Raw genomic sequence first — 21,423 nt, 5'->3', positions numbered from 1 at the left:
GTGGATTTCACCCAGTCTGACATTCTTTTTTGGATAAGTGCTTAATAAAAATTGCCCATGTGAATCATGTACTGTTCATGTATTGTTCATGAATCAAACCAAGAGCCATTTAAAAATGACTAGCATTAGGGAAATGTAATAGCTTTTTAACAGATTATTTAAATGACTGTAGCTCTGATTTCCAGTCATTTTATCCAAACTGCTATGGCAGAACTATCCCTGAAAAGGGAGTAACTTTCTGATTAAACTCTTTTGTTGTTGGATTTAAGAAATATTTTAGAAGAGAGAATTTCTCAATTACGTATTCATCTTTCAGAGCCTGGGCATGGAGGGTGTAACAATTTGATCAAACCCAGCTGAAAGCACTAATGGTTTGGAGGATTCATTCTGTTCTGACATTCATTGCATTCAGAGCAGAACAGTTTGTTCAGACTGACCAGAGCGTAAATCATTTCCTTGGTAGTCTCTGCTCTCTGCAGCTTGGCTTTTGTAACGCGATGTGACAGTGATTGAGCAGTGCATTTGTGCATTTTTTCGGCCAGATTATAAACCCGTCTGATTCGCTGGTTTTTGCTTAGTTGGCCGTAAGCATCCCCATGTAACCCACCCTCCTCTGCTCGTGTGCTGTTGGCTCCTTGGCCCAACGTCGCCGGTGGCTGAACTCTCCATCCCTTCCTCCTTCTCCAAGGAGGACTTTTAACCTTGGCCGTTGGGCTCACATTAAACCATTACAGCAACTGGTTTGCAGCACCCAAAGATGGGGCCTCTTCTTGCTAAACCTGGAGACTCGGAGTCCTCCAGGCTGCTGCCTTTCACTTGCTGTTGTTTTGAAGCATAGCCCAGAATTTCTCAAAACCCGTGGTCTTTTCGACAACCCACTCTCCGTTCTGCTGGCTATTTTTGACAAAACCTATGCATCTTGATATTAATGATGAAAACTACTTAGCGGAACAATAGTGCTAAAGCATCTAACGCGTGCCTAATTATTTGCAGTGTTGTTTAGCAGCTCAGACAAGGACAGTCAGCTGGCTGCCCTGTCGTCTTGAAGAAGAGACTTGAGGACCATCAACAGTTCAATAATCGTAGATGAAGGGTTGCTGCTCTCGCTGCCGCAGTCACTGAGGGCGTATTCCTCCAGGCCACATCGGCGCGCGCAACACCGGTGTTAACCACTCCTTTATTAAACAATTCTCCAAGCATAACTAAGGCATTTGGGTTGTTAACATACATAATAAGTTACATTTAAGAAGGCTTCAAATCAGCACATTGTATTTTGCAGTGAAGTCATAAAAATATGCTAACATGATAACATCTAATGAGGGAAATGTTGCATGCAGATGTCTGTTTGCCTATTATCCCATAAAATGACTGTATATTTTTATTTATATGAGTAACGTTAGACACAAACATGTTACCAAAAAAGCATTCATTTAGGAAATGTATAAACACAATGAGTCTAATATAAGAAACTGTTTTGAAACACGTCTTTTAGTGTTTATTAAATGAAAAGAAATTTTTAAAAAATTGTTCCAAAGTACATTTTTTTTCTCCCTCGTGATGGGAAAGAAATATAGGTTCTCAGCTGGCGTATTTTTCCTGATGTGGCAGCGAAGTGAAATTTGTGCCTCGCGTCATGTATCCTTTACATGCTGCAAAGGAGTATAATTTTATTTTTGTTTTATTTGAAGGCTCTGTCTGGGCACATTGGCCACCAATTTAATTTTTATTGCAGTGCATGGATGGCAAAGTCACATATCCTTACGTTAATGCAAAGGGCATAGGAAAGGAAGGGGAAAGTATAATTTTTGTTGTTGCTGTTGTCATTTGAAATTTCCATAGTGCCTGTGCACATTGGGTACCATTTCATTTTTATTGCACTGCACTGATAGCAATGTCACATATCATTAAGTTAACACCAAGTTAGAAAAAAAAAAGAAAAACAGATTCCCACCCCTCCCCCCCCGCCTTTTACTATTGTTGGAAATTTTTTGTACTGTGTGAATATAATTTCTGTGGGGTGGGAGAAGTACTGAAAAATCTAATATCCAATGTATAAAACGTATACCAGTTTATGGTTTTTTATTGCTCCATGTGACAGCGGATACAAAATGTAATGCTACACACATTTCTTATTGGTGGGATAAAGGTTTGTTCAATATCTAAGAACAGTTAATGTGGAAACAGCCACCTCTCAGGAAGATTGGAATAATACCAGAGTTTAATTTTCCCAAATCAGTGTATTTTATTAAAGTGCTTGTCTCACCACCCTGAAACAGTTTCTGCGTCCACCTCACTGTCTTTTAAGCCCAGAACAGAGAAAGCGACCCTCACTTTGGGACGCGGAGGTTGAATCCCTAGTTGTGTTGGACCCACTCCTCGTTGTTGGCATGTGTAAATAACTGCCACCAGGAAGGACATGGTGCTTGTCTACACGGGGAGCACCAGGCAGCTGTGTGGCTGCTCCATTTCCCATGGCAGGTTGTTGTACAGGTCAGCACTGATGGCAGGCAGGAGCACAGCCCTTGGGCTCCATTGGGAAATCTGTGCCTTAGTATTATGAGTCTAATGACAACAATTGCCTCAGTTTTGGAGAGCAAAAGAGGACAACTTGTTTCATTTTGTTTAATCTGTTATTAACCATTCCAATATCATGCCTGACAATGCCTCTTCATCCTTGACCTTTGGAGCAACTCTCTAGTGGTCCTAGAAGTCAACACCCATTTTTAAGGAGCCATCCTCGAACAGACAGACACAGGGTTGACGACAAGAGATGGCAAGTTCCCTTGTGGTCCTTCTTGGTCTGCAGTTGTAATAGGTCTACTAGTTTGAGATAGACCCCACGCATTGCAGCTTGGGCCCCACTCTCCAGGTAGAATACCCCAAACTGGGCAACACAGCTGTGAGAGGCTGGATGGCATGTCCTATGAGGAGTGGCTGAGGACACTGGATTTGTCTTGTTTGGAGAAAAGGGGGTTGAGGGGTGATCTTCTTCCTCTCTACAGTTTCCAGAAGAGGAGACGTGGAGAGAGAGGTGTTGATCTCTTCTCCATGGGATTCAGTGACAGGATGTCTCGGAATGGTTCAAAGCTGTGTCAGGGGAGCTTTAGACTGGACATTTGGAAGCATTTCTTTACCGAGAGGGTGGTCAAACACTGGAACAGGCTTCCTAGAAAGGTGGTCGATGTCCCATGCCTGCCAGTGCCTTAAAAAGAGGCATTTGCAGAATGCCCTTAATAACAGGCTTTAACATTTGGTCATCCCTGAAGTGGTCAGGCAGCTGGACTAGATGCTTGTTTTAGGTCCCTTTCAACTGCAATACTCTACTCTACTCCACTCTACTCTATTCTAGTCTATTCTGGCTGTTGTAAATCATATTTTAATTAAAGGCTCGAGAAAAGGAGGCTGCTCCTAAGAGGCACTTCAGACACTTTACATCGGTCTTGCGGTGTTCCCACCTGGTGCTCACAGTGGAGGCCAGGCCATGAAGGATGGTCTCAGACAGCATATTCAGCATCTTTAACATCCCTTTATTTTCTGTCACACTACATTTTGAACGTGAACCTTTTTGGAGCACATGGTTTTGTGCCTGCATGGACAGACTCAAAACTGCAGCAATTCCAAGATTGGCCATGGGTGTTTGGAGACCCTGTTACTTGAGGTGGGATGAAACAGCTTCCAGGCTTTTCCACTCCTGACAAGGAGTAGGGAAAGGAAAGATGTAGAAGGAGATTTGTGGTCTACACTAACCACACTGAATCTGGAAGGACAGGAGAACCTCGGCCAACACAAACTTAATGAAAGCTGTAGAACATTAAACAACCACAGATGTACGTAATAGATTTTGCTGTGTCACTATAGGCTACATCCCAATAAGCCACCTGAACACACATATATGTGACAGCAAGCAGTTTACATTTTTAATGCAGTTCCTTGCGTGAGGCTTGGAAAAGCCTCCTCCTCACCCGCTGCCACAGGCTACTAGCGTGCAACAGCAACATCACTCCATCTTCAAAACATCACGTATCATGCAAGAGAAAACCATGGCCAGAGGAATCCCATGAGTCCATCCATTTACACCGAATCTGACGTGTCAGCACCTGTGCTGCTGCTGCTGTTCCTCGGACGGTGTCCATGAAGCAAACAGCCTTCTGCAGGTAACGCAAGGGCAGTAGGGACATCTTGCTTTGGAAGTGTCCATTGTTGCTGTGCTGGGCACAACCTTTGACGGTGCCAGCATCCTTTCCCCCAGAACCTCCAGTGAGACAGAACAAGCATGAAAGATTTTGTAGCAGGTGTTGGAGAAAGCAGGATAAAGTGGCAGTTTAGGAAGAAGTGCTGGAATAGGAATATGCTGCTGAGCTCTCCATCTGGAGAGGAAACCCAGAACCACTCTTTCCTTGTGAGCTGCAGGAAGAACAGGAGACCGTGTGTTTGGGGGTTTCTTGGTAGAAGACAAGTTCTAGCTTGTTTCTAAAAGTCTCCATGTGTTTTTATTTGTGTTGTATACTTTCCTCTTGGCTGTACTGGAGCTCTTTTGTTTTGTACTGGCACATCCTGGAACATTATTAAGTATAAAAAACTTACTTATCTTGGGGCTTCACAAATGAACTATGATTTTTTCTGCTCCCTGGGTTTTTATTAGGCTCGGTGGGACTAATTCTCTATTGGTCTGCACCTTGTGTAGGCGTTTATACTGTTACCAAATGAGTGTAAAACGCTGGCTAAAACTACACAACATGCCTCTGACTGATTGAGCCTGAGGTCTGGGACCGCACACTAGAAATCTGTGTCCAAGCCTTACAGCTCCAGTGAGTGCTGAGCCTCTCCAGATGGCGAGTGATATTCCAGGTGTTAATAAGCCACTTTCTCTCCCACTTTCTATCTCTGTAGCAAAAAGCTGACAAGCCTTTTGTGTAGTCCTTTAAATTAGGAGAGATTGTACACAGACATAAACGCATATATGTATATAGACGATTTCTTACTTTTTAAGTCATAGAGATTATGTATGTATATGATCTCTTCTACACATATACATATATATGAGGTACTTTAAAATGACAGGCTTTTAGGGGAAAAAATTAATCCAAAGTACTGTTATAGAACATGAACTTAATTTTTGTGAAAAAAGCGTTATCTGCCAGTGGTTCAGTTTTCTGCCTGTGCCAGCTGTGAGCCACAGGAAGAAGGGGCCGGGGAAAATCCGTGTGCGAGCAATTTGGTGCTCTGCCTCTGCCAGGTCCTCAGGTACCAGGGGATGGACGTTTGCAAACAGTTTAACTGTTTGTCCAGAAGGAATGGCAATACACCACCTCCCAGCAATGGCAATTTGCTTGCTTTAATTGGGCTAGAGTCTTGGCAATTTTTGACAGCCAGAGGATACAATGCAGAGTGTAAGGGCTCCGATCTTGAGGGCCGTCCAACGCTCCCAGAGAGCCAGAACTGAAACATCAGTTTCACATTTTAAGGGTCCAAGAGACATCTGGGTGGGGCTGCAAGCAGTTTGGGGTTGGAGCGTGGGATAAGCTGCCCTTGTTGACATAGCCATTACTCATTATAACCATGTTGACATAGAAATTACCAGAGTTCAGCTTAAGTAATTTCAAACTCACATTGCAGTGGCTGTGTAATGGGAGGAACAATAGGGAACTGGACTCAGTGTACAATGCATTTTAATGAATTCTTCATATGGTTTGATTTCTAAAGCATCTCTCATCAGCCTGTTCCCTGCATTTTTGTGACAGTCACCACACACATTGGCATGAGATGATTGAATTTGAATGGAAAATATTAGCAGGAAAAATGGGTTCTCTCAGTATGTTGAATACACTGCCAAAATCCTTTCTCAGTCCACCTGCAGTCTGAAGATTTACTCATTAGCCTAATCAGAGTTAACCAAGCAAGTATGGACATTATCTACTCCTTGTATGCTAAGGAAAAAAGAAACAAAAAGAAAACAATTTATTAATCATCATCCAACTCATATTCACAATATACATTACTAACGATTTTCTGTGATAAAATTCGTTTATGTACAGCTCTGGGATAACTGTAATGGATAGTGATAGACATTGGTCCTCAAAAAAATTTAGGGTTTCTGTTAGAAAAGTTGTTGTTGGGGCCTTCTTTGCACCTCAAATACTGTGTTCAGTTTTGGGCCCCTCAGTACAAGGATGATATTGAGGTACTGGAGCGTGTCCAAGGAAGAGCAATGAGACTGGTGAAGGGTCTAGAGAACAAGTCTTACGAGGAGCGGCTGGGGGAACTGCGATTGTTTAGTCTGGAGAAGAGGAGGCTGAGGGGGGACCTTCTTGCTCTCTACAACTACCTGACAGGAGGTTGTAGTGAGGCGGCTGTTGATCTCTTCTCCCAACTAACTAGCGATAGGATGAGAGGAAACAGCCTCAAGCTGCTTCAGGAGAGGTTCAGATTGGATATCAGGAAAAATTTCTTCACTGAAAAGTGGTCAGTCATTGGACCAGGCTGCCCAGGGCAGTGGAGGAGTCACCATCCCTGGAGGTCTTCAAATATCTTGTAGATGTGGTCTTTCAGGATGTGGTTTAGTAGGCATGGTGGTGTTTGGTTGACGGTTGAGCTTGATGATCTTAGAGGTCTTTTCCAACCTGAATAATTCTATGATTCTATGATTCTGATAAGCAACTGTTTTGACCTGGTATCAAACCACATCTCTCATCTCTGAGACTCTTCAATGGAACATATCTGCTCTTGAGTGTTTCTTGAATAATAATTTATCACATAAAATTCAGAGTAAAAAAATTCTTGCTTCTCCTAATTAATTCTTTTATGCATTTGTTAGCTGAGATACAAAGGAAACTGAAAAAAAGAAAGAAGCTGACACGGTAACCAAGAATTGTTTTTGTCCCGTTCTTTACAAATAGGACAAATTAGGTACTGATAGTTTATAAACATTAGCATGCTCTGGCAAAGCCAATTTAGTATGAAGAACAATGTTGAGTAGTAACAGTCTTGATAGTAACATCAGGGAAAAACATAGTTTTTCTGGGTACTCTGTTTACCACAGTCAAATCCATTAACCCTCACTCAGGCAAGACTAGGTTGAATAGCAATTTTCTCCGAATTGGAGAAACTGGTATTTGGCCATAGGTAGAAAGATAATTTCCCTCTTTCATGAACTCAAGCTCTGATTAAAAAAGAAATAATTATAATTTTTCAGCATATTAACTCTAAGTTTATTAAAACTGTTCAGCCTGATAATCTACATTGTCAAGTTATCTTTAATACTTATTATGAGATTAAACCGCTGAAATATCTCTAGTTTGAGGAAATATCTTCACACCAGTCATAAAAGAATTATATTAAAGCAAACATTCGGATTAGCTGATGATGGGATCATTGTCTAACAGTGAAGAAGAAACCTCAGACTTAATCTATTAGCACTGAGTGAAATCTAGAGGTCATCACCCGCTCTTTGCAATCAATCCCCTGAATGTTTATACATGTAAGTACTGACTAAATATGAATTAATAACATCAAGATTTAATCTGATGTTATTAAAGTTTTTTGCTGGTTGTTTACTGTGCCTGTCCAGCTTATGTAAATACTCTAAGCCGTTGCATCTTCTGCAATTACTCTGTAATAGATGAGGTTACAGGCTAGTTAAAAGCATGTGTCTTGATTACGAAAGAAAAGGAATCATTCTAACTTCATTTAAAAAACCCTGTAAAAATAAATGTATCAAAATACAAAAAAGCATCTGAATTATGACAGCCAAATCTTAAAATCCTGTTAAAATCCTAAATATATAATAATTAACAAACAATTTCGAAACAATTTCTCTCCATATCTTAAAAGATTTAAAACATTTATTAAAAAAGAATTGCAGTAACAAACCAAGAGGCTGCGAGCATGTCCTACAGAAGGCATGTTTAATGAAAAAAGTACAGAGAAAACATGCTGGTACTTCTTTGCAAGCAACTTTTAATGTGAGAACATTTTAGCGCATTTGACCTGTCACGAAGTGTAGCAGAATATGATTTGATGCAAATGCTTAGGAAAAGTTATTGGAATGGGCCAGAATTTAACCTAAGAGTCTTTGTACATACTTTGATAAAGATTATCTTTCCAGACATCAAGTGCAAGGTCAATTATTGGTAACTTTCACATTTCCTTTCATTGATTAATACCAGAGATATTAAAATAGTGTTTGGTAGTCTGCTGAGGGTCTGTCATTTTCCTAGCATACCAAAGGAGTGGAAAGAAAATTATTTGGAAAGAAAATTATTACTTTCTTGCCCTAGATTTATAATTATATTAATTACAGGAACAGATGTTTTGTTGTACCATCAGGTGTGTTATCCAACAGCTCTTCTACCTGACTCAAGGATACGCTCCAGGGATCGGCCCAGAAGGAGAAAATGCTCGCTGAACCGAATATCTCACTCTTGCTCTCAAAACATGGGCTTCACAGCATTTATTGTAGGACACTACATCCAGTCACAGAAAACTCCTCACAGAAGAATGATGGGAAAAACAAAGACGTGCAGATTTCCAGGTGATTGTCTCTGGTAAGTGGAAACACTGCTCAAGCACGATGCTGCAACTTGTGGTCTGCAAGTGGAAGTTACTTCCCATTAATAACTGATGTTGTAACATCTCCTCGTCTGTTTTATTGCCAGATAACCTCGCTTAGTTTAAAGAACCACTGACAGGAGCTTAAGAGCCATTGGTTTTGGTGAGCACCAAACAGGCTAAGACTGATCTCTATTTTTTTTAGAAACACTTGAAAAACAGCTACTGCCAAGATCACAGGGGAATAGTGATCCCTCTCCATAAATTCAATTTGTTCATAACCTTTTGACACAGACCATAAATAACCTTAATATATTTCACAGACACGGACGCAAGTAATAAATTACATGAAGAATGTATATAAATATTTACTTTACAAAAACACAAGCTAAATATAAATTGCCATATGAGCAACCTCTCTAATAGCAAATGGTTAATTCCCCATGCCAATCAATATCTGGATTGCATGCCTACCTGCTCCATTTACTATGACACTCTACTGGTTGCTGGTACAAAAAGGTAGCAAAGAAAATACTAATCAATTGGCAGTGGGGCTGTTTCAGCAAAGGTTACATCAGAGGCAAAGGAAAAGAGAGGTTGAAATATGGCTGCTGGAAAGGCTGGTATGATTTTCTGGAGCAGGCTATGAAGTCTGGAAAAGGAAAAAGAAAAAAAACCCTACCGAGAAAGGAAGATAATTTTATTTCTGAAAACTGTACTTGGTGAGTTTATTTAACGTTTTATTTTCAGACATGATTAGTAAGATCATAATAGTAAAAAAACTAAATGAATGTGCCAGAATCCCAAAGTGATAAATCAGGAAATGTTTATGGGAGAGAACAGTTGCTCTTCCTCAGCGTGATACCGCCAGGTATTCTAAAGGAATTCAAACCAGAATAGTGGCTTGGCTTTCTCAGTGTTTGCCAAATTCCTCTTTGTGCTTTAAAACCTGGAAAAGATATCCTGCATGATGAAACGGATGCATTATTTTTTAAATACTATCACAAAAGATGTCAATGATCTTTAGAGTAGTACAATAACTGAAAGTGGTATACGTAAGGAAGTACTGAAATGTATTATCTGTTCCAGTGTTAGCCCAATTTCTTGCTGAAGAATCAGGGAAAGAAAAAAGATTATATACATAGACTGTTTTGTTTTGATTTTTCTTAAAAATAAAAAAAAATCACTAAATTTGTACCTTCCTAATATGATGATGCTGATTTTCTTTTTCAAAGAAAAGACAAGAAGAATTGTTAAGCAGTGGGAGTCAACCATAACGCACTGGTGGAAATGTCCATAGTACTTTTTTTTGTCTTTGTTGGGCTTTGTCTATGAGAAACTGCCAGTTTGTCCTATTGCCATGAGATAACACAGGGCTGGACAGAGGCTAGATTGAGGGGTCACACTGAAAAAGATGAGTACCATAGAAATCCTCTGCTCCTTGTATACCTTTAGGTGACCAGGATCGTGACCCTAGGAAGTGCAAGAGCGAGATGGGCAGAGAGCAGGTATCCTCCTCCTTCCCAGCCATGAGGTAAGGAAACCTGATGGGTAAAAGCAAGTTTCAAACTCGAACAAAGCCCTCTGAAACAATGACCAAACCCGTTGATGCATTTTCATTCAAAGGTACCAAACTTTCTGGGGACACTCGCAGCGCCATTGCAGACACCGCTGAAGGTTTGGTGTTACCCACAGTAAGCCCATTGCCACTGCTGGGTCATGGAAACCTGGCAAGGGGTCTGATCTGCAAGTAACATTGCAAGTCACTGTGGACCAGATGAAGTTGAGAAGGAAAACTCTGTAGGACTATTAACCAAAAGGGTGGCCTTTTGCTAATGTCTGTTTAACTGGGGAATATGCTGTCTGTGGTGGTGAGAAATCGTTTCGCAGCAGCAACTAGTTAATATTACGCCATGACAAGCAGAGGAAATGATGCCAGCAGAAGGCATTCCCTTGACTAAATAATAAAATACAGAATCACAGAATCGTGGAAAGATTTGTGTTGGAGCGGACCTATAAAGGTCATCTAGTCAAACCTAATGCCATGAGCAGGAACATCTTTAACAGGATCAGGTTGCTCAGAGCCCCGTCCAACCTGACCTTGAATGTTTCCAGGGAAGAGGCATCAACCACCTCCCTGGGCAACCTATGCCAGTATTTCACCACCCTCAGAGTAAAGAATGTCTTGCTTATATCCAGCCTAACTCTAACTTCTTCTAGTTTAAAGCCACTACCCCTAGTCCTGTCACTCCAAGCCGCTGTAAAAAGCCCATCTCCAGCTTTCCTGTAGGTACTTTCAGGCCCTGGCAGCTGCTCTGAGGTCTCCCCGCAGCCTTCTCTTCCCCAGGCTGCGCAGCCCCAGCTCTCCCAGCCTTTCCTCCCAGCAGAGGGGTTCCAGCCCTCGCATCATTGCTGGGGCCTCCTCTGGCCCCGCTCCCACAGCTCCAGCTCTGTCCTGTTCTGAGGGCTCCAGAGCTGGACACAGGACTCCTGGGGGGTCTCAGCAGAGTGGGACAGAGAAGCAGAATCCCCTCCCTTGCCCTGCTGGCCACTCTGCTGGGGATGCAGCCCAGGGCACGGTTGTTCTCCTGGGCTACCAGCGCACATTGCTGGGTCATGTTGAGCTTCTCATCAACCAGTAGCCCCAAGTCCTTTTCCGCAGGGCTGCTCTCCATCCCTTCATCCCCCAACCTGTACTGATGCCAGGAGGGATTGCCCTGACCCGTGTGCAGGACCTTGCACTTCACCGTGTTGAACCTCATTAGGTTCACTATGTTCCACTTCTTGAGCTTGTCCAGGTCCCTCTGGATGGCATCCCTTCCCTCAGGCATGTCAACAGCACCACTCAGCTTGGTGTCATCAGAATGCAAGGTGTATGTCTGCAAATAATGAAACAGGAAATGAACTGGTAATCAATACACTTGAAAATATTACATGGCTCTACCACAGATTTAGTTGTGATTACTTAATCTCATTTGGGTCCACCTTTCCATGGAACATTCAGTTTTTAAATCAAATGAGGACCATTCATGTGGAGTAAGCTGGTCATAACTCCTATGCTTTCATGTTTCCCCCAAAGCCGTCAGAAATAATCCTGTTTCAGCTTTACTTGTTTTAATTTGACTTTAGAAAAGTATAAAGTTAAGGAGAGACCTCAAGAACTGAAAGAAATTTTGGAGTTGAAGCTCAGCCAGATAACATAAATAGTTTAACGCATACACTGACAAGCCAGGAGCATTTAAGAATAAAACATCAAAGAAGCTATGAGTAATAAAAATAGCCAGAGATCTCTAGAACAGATATCATATTATTAAATTAATTACCAGTACAAGTTGTATATACGCAGACAGTACCGTGTGCTCAAGCAAGGGGACAGCCAGGTCATCTGTTGGATTTCTTCCTTCATTTCTTCCTTTCTCCTCCGCATTAATCCCCATGTCAAAGGAAGGCTGTTTCTGACCACATATTTTGCTGGAGTTTTATCTAGTTGAGGGGGATTCTGCAGATTAATCTGGGACAGTGCAGTATAATTCAGTGGATTATGATTGAAACAAAATTTCCAGACATTAGCCTCTGTTTTCTTTTTCGTCATTTCACCCCATTATCTAAGTTGACTAGCTGACAGTGTTGTGATTAAAGATTTAAAAATAATACCTGTTACCACATCACAGTATCAGAAGTACTGAGCTAGATAGACAACATCAGGATAAATACTTTAATGACAAAGTCAGGTTTTTTTTTCTCCGTTTTTACTGTTAAAAGCCCTCAAATATTTATAGATTTTTATGACATCTCTTCATTGTCAACACTTACCAATACTCAGAACTTAACGTTTTTCTAGTGAATTGGCTCCCTCCTTTTTTTAATGTATTCTTGTTTCTAAATTCTGTTCCAAGGTCACTTTTTACAGGAAACAAAAACGTGGCCTTAACAGGCTGATGTGTGGCACAAATACGATGGAGCAATTTGAGGGATTCAGTAATTGCAAATCACCAGGACTGAATGATCTCCCTCAAGAATTCAGAAGCTACACAATTATTAAGTACAGTATGGATATATGAGAACAAATATTGTCTTTTTAAGATAGTGATCATAATACATAACACCACCCTCCTCAGTGACTGAGAAGCACTATTACTGTTAACTTCAGGGATATGAGTGTCTTTTAAAAAATTGTGTGAAATTTGAGACTCCTTTTGGTGCTGGGAAAACTATTGAGTTCTTCTAAAGAAGACCATAATGCATGACTTGGAGGAGAATAACCCAAACGGATGAAAACAATGCTGCTTCTGCAAACAGGTGCTGAAATAGGGCAAAATAGGTAAAAGTGAGCAAGGAACAAAACCCCTGGACTTTCTAAAATCTTATTATAAGGATAACCTAAAGTGAGTGTTTAAGGAAATATATTGCTGTGGAGGAAGAAATGGACTTCTACCTTGGATTAAAACTTGGTATTATTTTATTATGTGTAGTGCGTCGATCCTCTCTCCCCGGCATGAAGGTGAACTAAAATGGTACTAGCAGGTTGTTAAGATGGATAACCTTCTCCGCTGTGTAACCCTCTAGATCTCTTTACAGTTAATGGGAAGGAGAAGGTAAGTCCTAGCTATTTTCAAGAAGTTGCTTTGAGGGGCTGTAAAACTGATTTGGCCAGTGGAAGGCTATTGGGGCAACCAAGATGGCTGTTGAGATCTGAAAGTCTCTGCAAGCTCCTTGCAGAGTCCCACTCTACACAGCAACCAGTCTGGATGTCCATGTCCAAGCTGGGGCTGTGTCTGCTTGATCCTCCTGATTTGTCCTGTGGAAGCAGACCACAGAGCCTACAAGGATGTCAATAGTTCTAGTGGAGACCCATCACAATCTGCTTGTGAGCTCTAGTGAGCTAGCTAGTGGTCAGGCAATCCTGTATTTAAAAGAATAGTAGTAACTCTACCAGCAATCTAAGAAGTATTTTTTGTGCTCTAAACCTGTAAATAATACAGGCATCAGTGTAACATTGTCATACTAACCACATCTTGTTGGGTATAGGATCATATCCAGGTTCATCCACCTCACGGTGGGAAGGACAACTCGGTCACACGGGTGACACACCTTGGGCACAGAGGGTTTATTTAACATGTTGGATTGCAAAGCAAGCCGTTAGACCTCAGTCAGAGGCTGACTCAGCCCGGATTCACTCAAAGTCTGTGAAAGAGAAGGCTAGTTGAGTGGAGGTAGGCAAATGACAAAGGGCATCTCCTCTTCTCTGAACAGACCCACCGATCAGAAATGGCAGGGCACATGCACGGAGAGAGGTAAAGATTAATTCCCCTGCCTGGCTTGAAGTCAGACTGGAATTCGGCATCATTCAGTCAAATATTTTGACTGGATTTTTCAAAAGGGTTGGATTGGTTCGTTGTTATTATTCACTGTAACTACTCATATAAACAGATAAACATGTGACTATTTAAGCCGAATGCTCTTTTCCGGCTTCAAATTTATACAACTGAGAGCAAACTTTGGCTATCTAAAAGTAATCAAACCTAATGTTTCATGCTGTACAGTAACCTTTTTGCCTGGCGAGGTCAGGAAGGAAATATTTTCCTACACTAATGGGTAACCTCAGTTTTATTTTTCAGCAGCTGATGTGTTGTTGGGGTACTTGCTTGTTAACGTTGGAGACACAACGTACCACTGCCTAATGCTTTGTGACAGAGGTGTTACTACTCCAGTTAAGAGAAAATATTGAACACCCTGGTAAAGAGGGAATAGCCGTTTCCTTTGCTTCTCAAGGTACGGCTCAAGCATCCTTCTGCAGGCCTCCAACTTTTGACCTACTTCCTTATACTTTCAGTCATTTAAATGTAATTTTAAGGTATCCTGTAATTCTCTATGCCTGGGCTTTACCTGTTAAACCACAAGCAAGTGCTAAACTGGTGCAAGGCATTGGGTAACAGCGGCTCTCTCACATGCATAGGCAGAAAACTCGTTGACTACACCTCTGCCTAACGAGAAAGCACGGGTGTTCTGACAAGCAAGAACAACAAATTAAAAAAAAAAGTTGCTATCCTGTCAAATACTGTGTGCATATCAAGGATCCGGAATACAAAGCAGACTTAACAGCAATCACATTCTGAGTAGAATTCACTTGAATGTAACACCTTTTCCCTCTAAGGTTTTGAGTGTGGTATCTTAAAGAAGATCACACAAATTACTCATTCCGGGAACAAAGGCTCTTTTTCGAAAGCTGTCAGCTTGCTGACAGTTATGATGAGCATTTACTTCAGGCTTGTAAAACATATTAATCAAACTTGTTCCTATAGCTTCAGCCCAAGGAGGGTTACTGTTTCTTTTAGAGAAATGTTTTACATAAGTGAAGAGCTCTGATTACGTGTACACCTTGAATGCACACCGCCGCCTATGCCATTCATTTATTCGTAATGAATAAATACCAGTCTACGCCAGGCTTAAAGAAGACTGAAGCAGTACATGGAAATCTGTTTATTACAAGACTATTTGCCAAGGACCTATGCACCGTTCATTGAACCTTGAAAACATTTGAAAATATGGGTTGCATTTGCAAACTTCAATGTATGACATGGAGAGCTGGCAAGCTGCCTGGTTTCTACTTAAAGGATTGTCATTCTGGGAAAAATAAATTTCTCTAACTAGACAAAAGTCAATGTTTTCATGTTTTACTGCAATCAAACTGATATGGCTGACAATTTAATGTCTCAACACTTAAAATATCTGTGGATAATCAGTTACCTCAATCAATCATAACTACAAGATTTCTCTATTTTCGAAGCCTGTATACATATGACTGAGATATTTAACAATTTAGAGAAACCTCCCCAGCCTTAATCTTTCATGATTTCTCTCAAGCTGTGGAGTTCTTTTTTTTTTCCAAATGCACAATTTTATAATTGCTGGGGGAAAAAAAAATCCAACACTGCACTGTAATCAGATTTTGAAACCTTTGTGTTAATGTCCTGTTTTATTTAATTTTATGTATATTTTATAGTCTGCTTGCCTGTCAAAAAGATGTGGAAATGTGCTGGCATTCCAGCTGAAGACATCATTATGAGTGAGAAAATGCTCAAGGCTTTTTCAAAGTGGGTGCTGAAACATACGCTTCTCTTCTTTGACTCCAGGGGATGCTAACAGCTGCCCCACCAGACAGGTATTGCAAGGTCAAAGGCTAGCAGAGCTGTGCACCTTCAGGATTTGACTGCCAGCAAAGTAGATGGATAGTTTCTCAAATCTAATAATAAAAATAGCAACAATGATGAGAAGAAGAAGGAGCTGACAACAAAAATGAAAAGGAACCTGCAAGAAGTGGATTCTGGGTAGCGCAACACTTGGCAGAGCTGATTTTAATATCTGACAGGTTGAGTTCACTAATCTTTGCTATTCATATTGACGTGAGAATTCATACAGTTTTAGAGATTTGTATCTATTAAGACATGCAGCAGTGTTCCTACAACATGGGAACAAGTTTGCTAGCACCTGCCGTTCTTCTTCCTCCGTGATAAAAACTGATATGAACTGTTTTAAATGCCTAACAGATAATTACTCTCAACACTCAATAAGGAAATCTACATCTTTAGAAAATAATAAAAAAAACCAAGCCCAAAACCCACCAACAAGACGAAACAACATTCTTCCCCTCATTTCCCCCCCCTCTCTTTTGTTTCTTTGATTACTTGGAGCCTTGTAATCAAACTAAGCTTAGTTTCGGGACCCTTGGGGCAGTATCTCTTAGTTCCCTGTCAGGCTCTGCTGCAAAACAATCAATCTTGCTCTTGCGCTGGCTTGGTGGAAGTGCCACGACACGAGGAGTGCAATGCTTTGCTCTCACTGTGAAGCTTCGATGACAAAAGTTTTTATCAGAAGCTGACTGTATTTAGGGTTATGAATATGCAATGACTCTCATTAGTATTGAAGCACAGGAGCATGGGCTGACATCCCCCGCCACTTTTAGCTGCTGCAGAGTCGTCTAATGAATTGTCTTGCTCTTTCACTCGCACAGGCTTTGCTGTTACGGCTCCCTGTTCCAAGGGGAGTTGCCCGGTTTGAGAATACTATTGACGGCAGAAATTAATTGCCACGAACCGCTCTTGATTCTGTTAAACAGCGTTGAGACAGTGTTTAAATTGTCAAAACAGAAAACCATTAAACTCTACGGGAGACAAAATCATGGCGAGTGAGACGGTCCGTGTGTCCTTGCGCGTGGCCGTGCACAAGCGCGCAGGTGTGGCACAGGTATGTCTACGGTCTCGCAATCGTACCCATGCGTACAAACACGTGCGTGCGTGTCAGTGACGGGTCTCAGAAACCTGACATCCTGCTGATTGATCTACCATTTTCCCAACTAGAACAAACGGGGATGATGGGAAGTTCTCCAAACGAGCAGGACTCCAATACTTTGTTATTTGATCAACCCTTTAATACTCTTTCTTTTCCCTTTGGGACCCTGCCAAACATCTTTCAGCTCACACATCTTCAATCTTTATGAATAGGTTACTGATAAGGATGTTTCCAACAAATGATTAAGATATCTGGCTTGATTTGTCGTATTTGAGGAGATGTGTAAGCTTTCAGAAACAAGTGGAAATGACCCTTTTTTTCCCAACTGTTTAAATTAAGTATTTTTTTTCCCTATTCATCTGATATATCTTCTGACATAAAAGGAGCTTTTGTGGCTCTCTGCAGATTGTGAAGGATAGAGTGAATTGAAAAGGATAATATATTCCAAGAAGTGTAAGTAGCATTCTGAAAGGTGTGCGCTTACTGCAAATAATAAAGGATATGAGGTTCTCCCAAGAAGATGTCAGCCCTGTGAAGCTCTTTATCCATTTAATCAGTAACGCAAAAGGTCCCAGTGCAAAGAAGGAGGATCTGTTTAATTTTTACTGCGATTTTTGGCACCGTTGCTCTAGTGCGAGCTTGGCTTACCTCTTGACCCAACCCCAGGAGTGCCTGTTCTCATCAGCTGGAGAAAAAATAAACATAAAGAACATCTACATGTTGGGAGTATCAAATACAAGAGTGGTTTAAAATAAATGCAGCTCTGACAAAAGTGGCTCAAGTATCATACATCAAACACTTGTTACCTCTCTTGGCCTTAGTGATTACACGTGACTAAGAAAGAGTGAGTGATAAAATCTGAAGAAAGATGAAACCAATCTGGGCCTTTTTAAAGATCATCAATCATTCTGCATGGCCACGATATTATTAGTTCCAGTAAGCCTTGTTCTCCCATTTTATGGACATCATAAACCCCCCACCCCTAGACCAATGCTACCATGGGAAATCATTTTTATGGGCAGAATCTTAGTGTGGGCCAATCAGATCTAATCACATAACAAGCTACTGAATTATTCAACGTTCTCCCTAATTTTGCATTCTTCCTGCACTTTGCTGTCACTGCAGGGTTTTAAAAGTATGTGTTTTTACAATATTTATTAAGAAGACAACCATATGCAGGAATTTTGCTTTCTCTGTGTCTTTCAATAACCGTTTGTTCCCTTAGATTGTTGTAGTATATACATTACTATATGGAGAATATTTTTTCTAAATGGAATAGCTACCCTCTACGTGGCACTCGGCTTTAAACTCTTTCAGCTTTTAAAATACCGAACGCAAGGACAACAATAGTGAAACAATTGTGTTCAAACATGAAATATTCAGATTTACTGAGCAAACTGTAACCAGCATGTCTCTTAGCTGTTGCTATGAATACAGGGCTCACATTGTATATGAAAATATTTCAGTTTTAATTGCAAATCTGTGCAGAGATGATTTGGGGTCTGTAATTAGCAAATAAATTCCAGACTTTGTGACTGCTGTGAAAACACACATTATTTATGGAACGATTATCTAAATATAATTCAGTGTTTTTTTGCTTTCAACAACTACTGTAAAAGTCTGATTTAATAAAATGTGAAAAATTTCCCTTCTCTTGCACTTCTGTTTACATTATGAAGCATTCATTCCTCTTCACTGCCATTTCCCACTCGACCCGCAATGGACTTTGCTTTCAGTGGCTCCTTACTTCACTCACACCTCAGGGAGGTTTCTTCACAACCATAAAGTGCCAGGCACTTAATTTGTTTAAAATGAAAGCTTGGATTATGCAAATAGCTCTGAACTGCAAGAACAGAGTGAGTTTATGTGACCTCCATCCTCGTGCTTTTCATCCAGGCTAGAAGTGGGAATAGATAGAAGCCCTGTCTGAGCTGGTTTTAAGCTACCGTATGCAGAATTCCAGTTATCCAGGCAGGGTTACTGGAAAGATGAAGTGATCTCTTGTTCCCACCCACTTACTGTAAATTGAGGGCTCAGCCACTTCTCTTCATCAATGTAGGGTACAACCAGCACAAAACTTGTCTTCTCCTTACTAGCAATCCCATGCATTTTCAAAGCTGGTCACTTGTGCAACCAGTTTTACAGCAACAGTTTTAAAGATCCTTTTCCATTCTGAAGTTTAAAAGTGTATCTTCAGGTTATATGTACATGAGTGTTTCCTTTGCCAGGGTTGTTCTTGTCTCTAGGTTCAGGGCTGAAGCTGCTGGTGAAGGGTCTGGGCACTGGACATGCACAAATACCACGATGGAAGGTTGATTCATAAAACACCATTGGCAGTAACAACAACAGAGAAAATCCATAATATGAACTTAGTTTACATCAGTATGCAACACACCTGAGACTTTCTCCTTTCTTCCTTTCTTTCCCCATCCTCTTGGGTTGCTCTGTATATAGTTTAGCTGTCTTTGAAGGAAAATCCTTCCCCACCCAGTCTCTGCATCCCAACAGTGAGACACTTATTGCCTTGCTGTCCCCGGCTGCTCAGGCAGATCAGTGCAATGGCAACCTCAACAGCCACTGCCATAAAAATCACAATAATCACTGGCAGAGTTGCCTTGCCTCTCCCAGGACTGCCTCTTCTTGCACCAAAATTCTTACCTGCAGGAGCATCCTCCAGCCCACACAGTGCGAAGAGAGCGGGTGGGCTGGACACCTTCTCAGTGCCAAAAATGTTCAGTTTTTTTTCACGAGGCTACCAGGATTTGCCCAGAGCTGGGAGTGACACCTCCCTGTACGTCCTCCTGGCTGCTGGCGATGCAGTAAGACGGGATCCGTGCACGGCGTACCTCGCAGCCCGGCCCCCGGGTGCGAACCTCGATCTGAACGGCGATATCAATGTCATGGCACACACGCTCTGGGAAGGGAGTTACGGAGAGTAATTGAGAGATTCAGCATGAAGCCACTGAAAGCTGTAATTTAAAGTTCCAGTACTACTATTACCATTAAAATTTAAAGTGACAGAGGCCCAATTATGAACGGTTATTTTCTTAAGTAAAATTGCTTTTTTTATCCTCTGTGAAGCACTCGTTTCTGCCTAGCGTTCGCTGTCACCAGGACCTGTCTTTGTGGCTTCTGGTGTCAGTGAGATGCCGAGCCTCCCGCCCCTGACAAGGAACGGATCAGCAGTGCTGGGAGCCTTGCAGGGGCTCAGGGCAGGCGGCTTCACAAGCAGACATAAGAGGGGTCCAGCCTGCTCTCCTGGCAAAACTAGGCACAGCTTTAGTATCTGAAGGGGGCTCCAGCCCCGTCTTCATAAACTGCAAATGGCATCCAACGACAGTGGAGATACTAGCAAAGAAAAAAAGGATGGGTGAGACTGGGGATCTTCCCTGACAGACAAGTGGGTTAGCAATTATTATCACCGTCTCCTTGATAATTTTAACGTAACAATTTGCTGGTTGTTTACTTGACAAACCTTAGCATGCTGTAAAGCTTATTAGGCTGTCCACTCAAATAATATAAAAAATTCTCCTGGACGTTTGTACGGCTGCTGCTTCACCTTGATTCACTTCACATGAGTAGGTTATATTGTGTTTAAACTTCAGTGGGACAGCTGGCAGGAAAGCTACAGGACCCAGGTGCTTGCAGTGGTCTCACAATCATGGTATGTTGTTCTTAATGCCTGGCATGACACATGAGGATCTGAACCTTCATATGAGAATGCAAGTACTGCTTTCTGGGAACTCATAAAGTTTTCAGACAGAATCTCCTTGAAAAGTGACACAGTTCTGCTGCCTTTCACACAAGGACTTCCAATGGTGAAAGCAGCTTTTGGCTCACGGGTAGCAGAAATCTAGTCTAGGAATTTAAGGAATCAGAGCTGCCTTACACACACAATTCAGATCCATCAGTTTGATTTTTTTCATGTTATTATCAGTATAAATGCATTTTAATTCCAGATGCAGAACAATGAATCCAGTGTTTTCAGGTGAGATCAGTGACACACAAATAACCTGGGCAGTCACTAATAGATACATAGGTAGAAAGCAAAGCAGAGGACTTTCTGTGAACCTGACAGAATCCATTATTTCTCCTTAGAAGTGATATCAGTGTATTAGATTATTTCCTAGCCACCTGTCAAGCACCTGCACACAGGACCATAATACACCATTGTCAGCTTTAGCGATGCTGCTAAACAGAATAATATGAGATGTTTTCCATACATTGGTCATCATCAGCCTGAACAGTTTTCATTTTTAATCCCCATGTTTAACCAAAATGGGATGACCAGAAGAAAATATCTGAGAAATCCCTCAGATCACTCTGGAGAGCATTCGCCAGGAGGGATGTAATGTAGAACCAGAAGGATGTTCTCTCTGAAGGCACCTCCGGGGAAGCAGAAAATGATAGTGAGAGCAAGAGACAGGAATACACCCACCAACTCACAGAATAAACTCTGTTTGATAGTCAGGAATATTCATGTTAAAGAAGAAAGCTACAGAACAGAGTAGGGACACAAGCTGGTGACGTCGTGGATCTTTTCCCAGGCTACTCCCCATAGCAGAAATTAACGCCAGCAGTGGAACA

General features: G+C 41.4%; 1 long non-coding RNA gene across 6 annotated transcripts in view; it reads left to right on the top strand.

The window, feature by feature from the left end:
• The window catches only part of LOC142358830 (uncharacterized), a 38,755-nt gene extending 20,321 nt beyond the window's left edge, over positions 1-18,434 (top strand). For 2 of the 6 annotated variants that reach the window (XR_012761888.1, XR_012761891.1), the window contains exons 4-5: positions 8,326-8,543; positions 10,003-18,434. This is a non-coding gene — a long non-coding RNA (uncharacterized LOC142358830). The remainder of the gene's footprint in view (positions 1-8,325; positions 8,544-10,002) is intronic. The other 4 variants (XR_012761893.1, XR_012761889.1, XR_012761892.1 and 1 more) reach the window with 4 other exon arrangements.
• The last annotated feature ends 2,989 nt before the right edge of the window (positions 18,435-21,423 follow it).

Source organism: Opisthocomus hoazin, chromosome Z (assembly GCF_030867145.1).
Source record: "Opisthocomus hoazin isolate bOpiHoa1 chromosome Z, bOpiHoa1.hap1, whole genome shotgun sequence".
Lineage (NCBI taxonomy): Eukaryota > Metazoa > Chordata > Aves > Opisthocomiformes > Opisthocomidae > Opisthocomus > Opisthocomus hoazin.
Note: the sequence above shows the minus strand (reverse complement) of the source record. Positions and strands in the feature narration are given on the sequence as shown.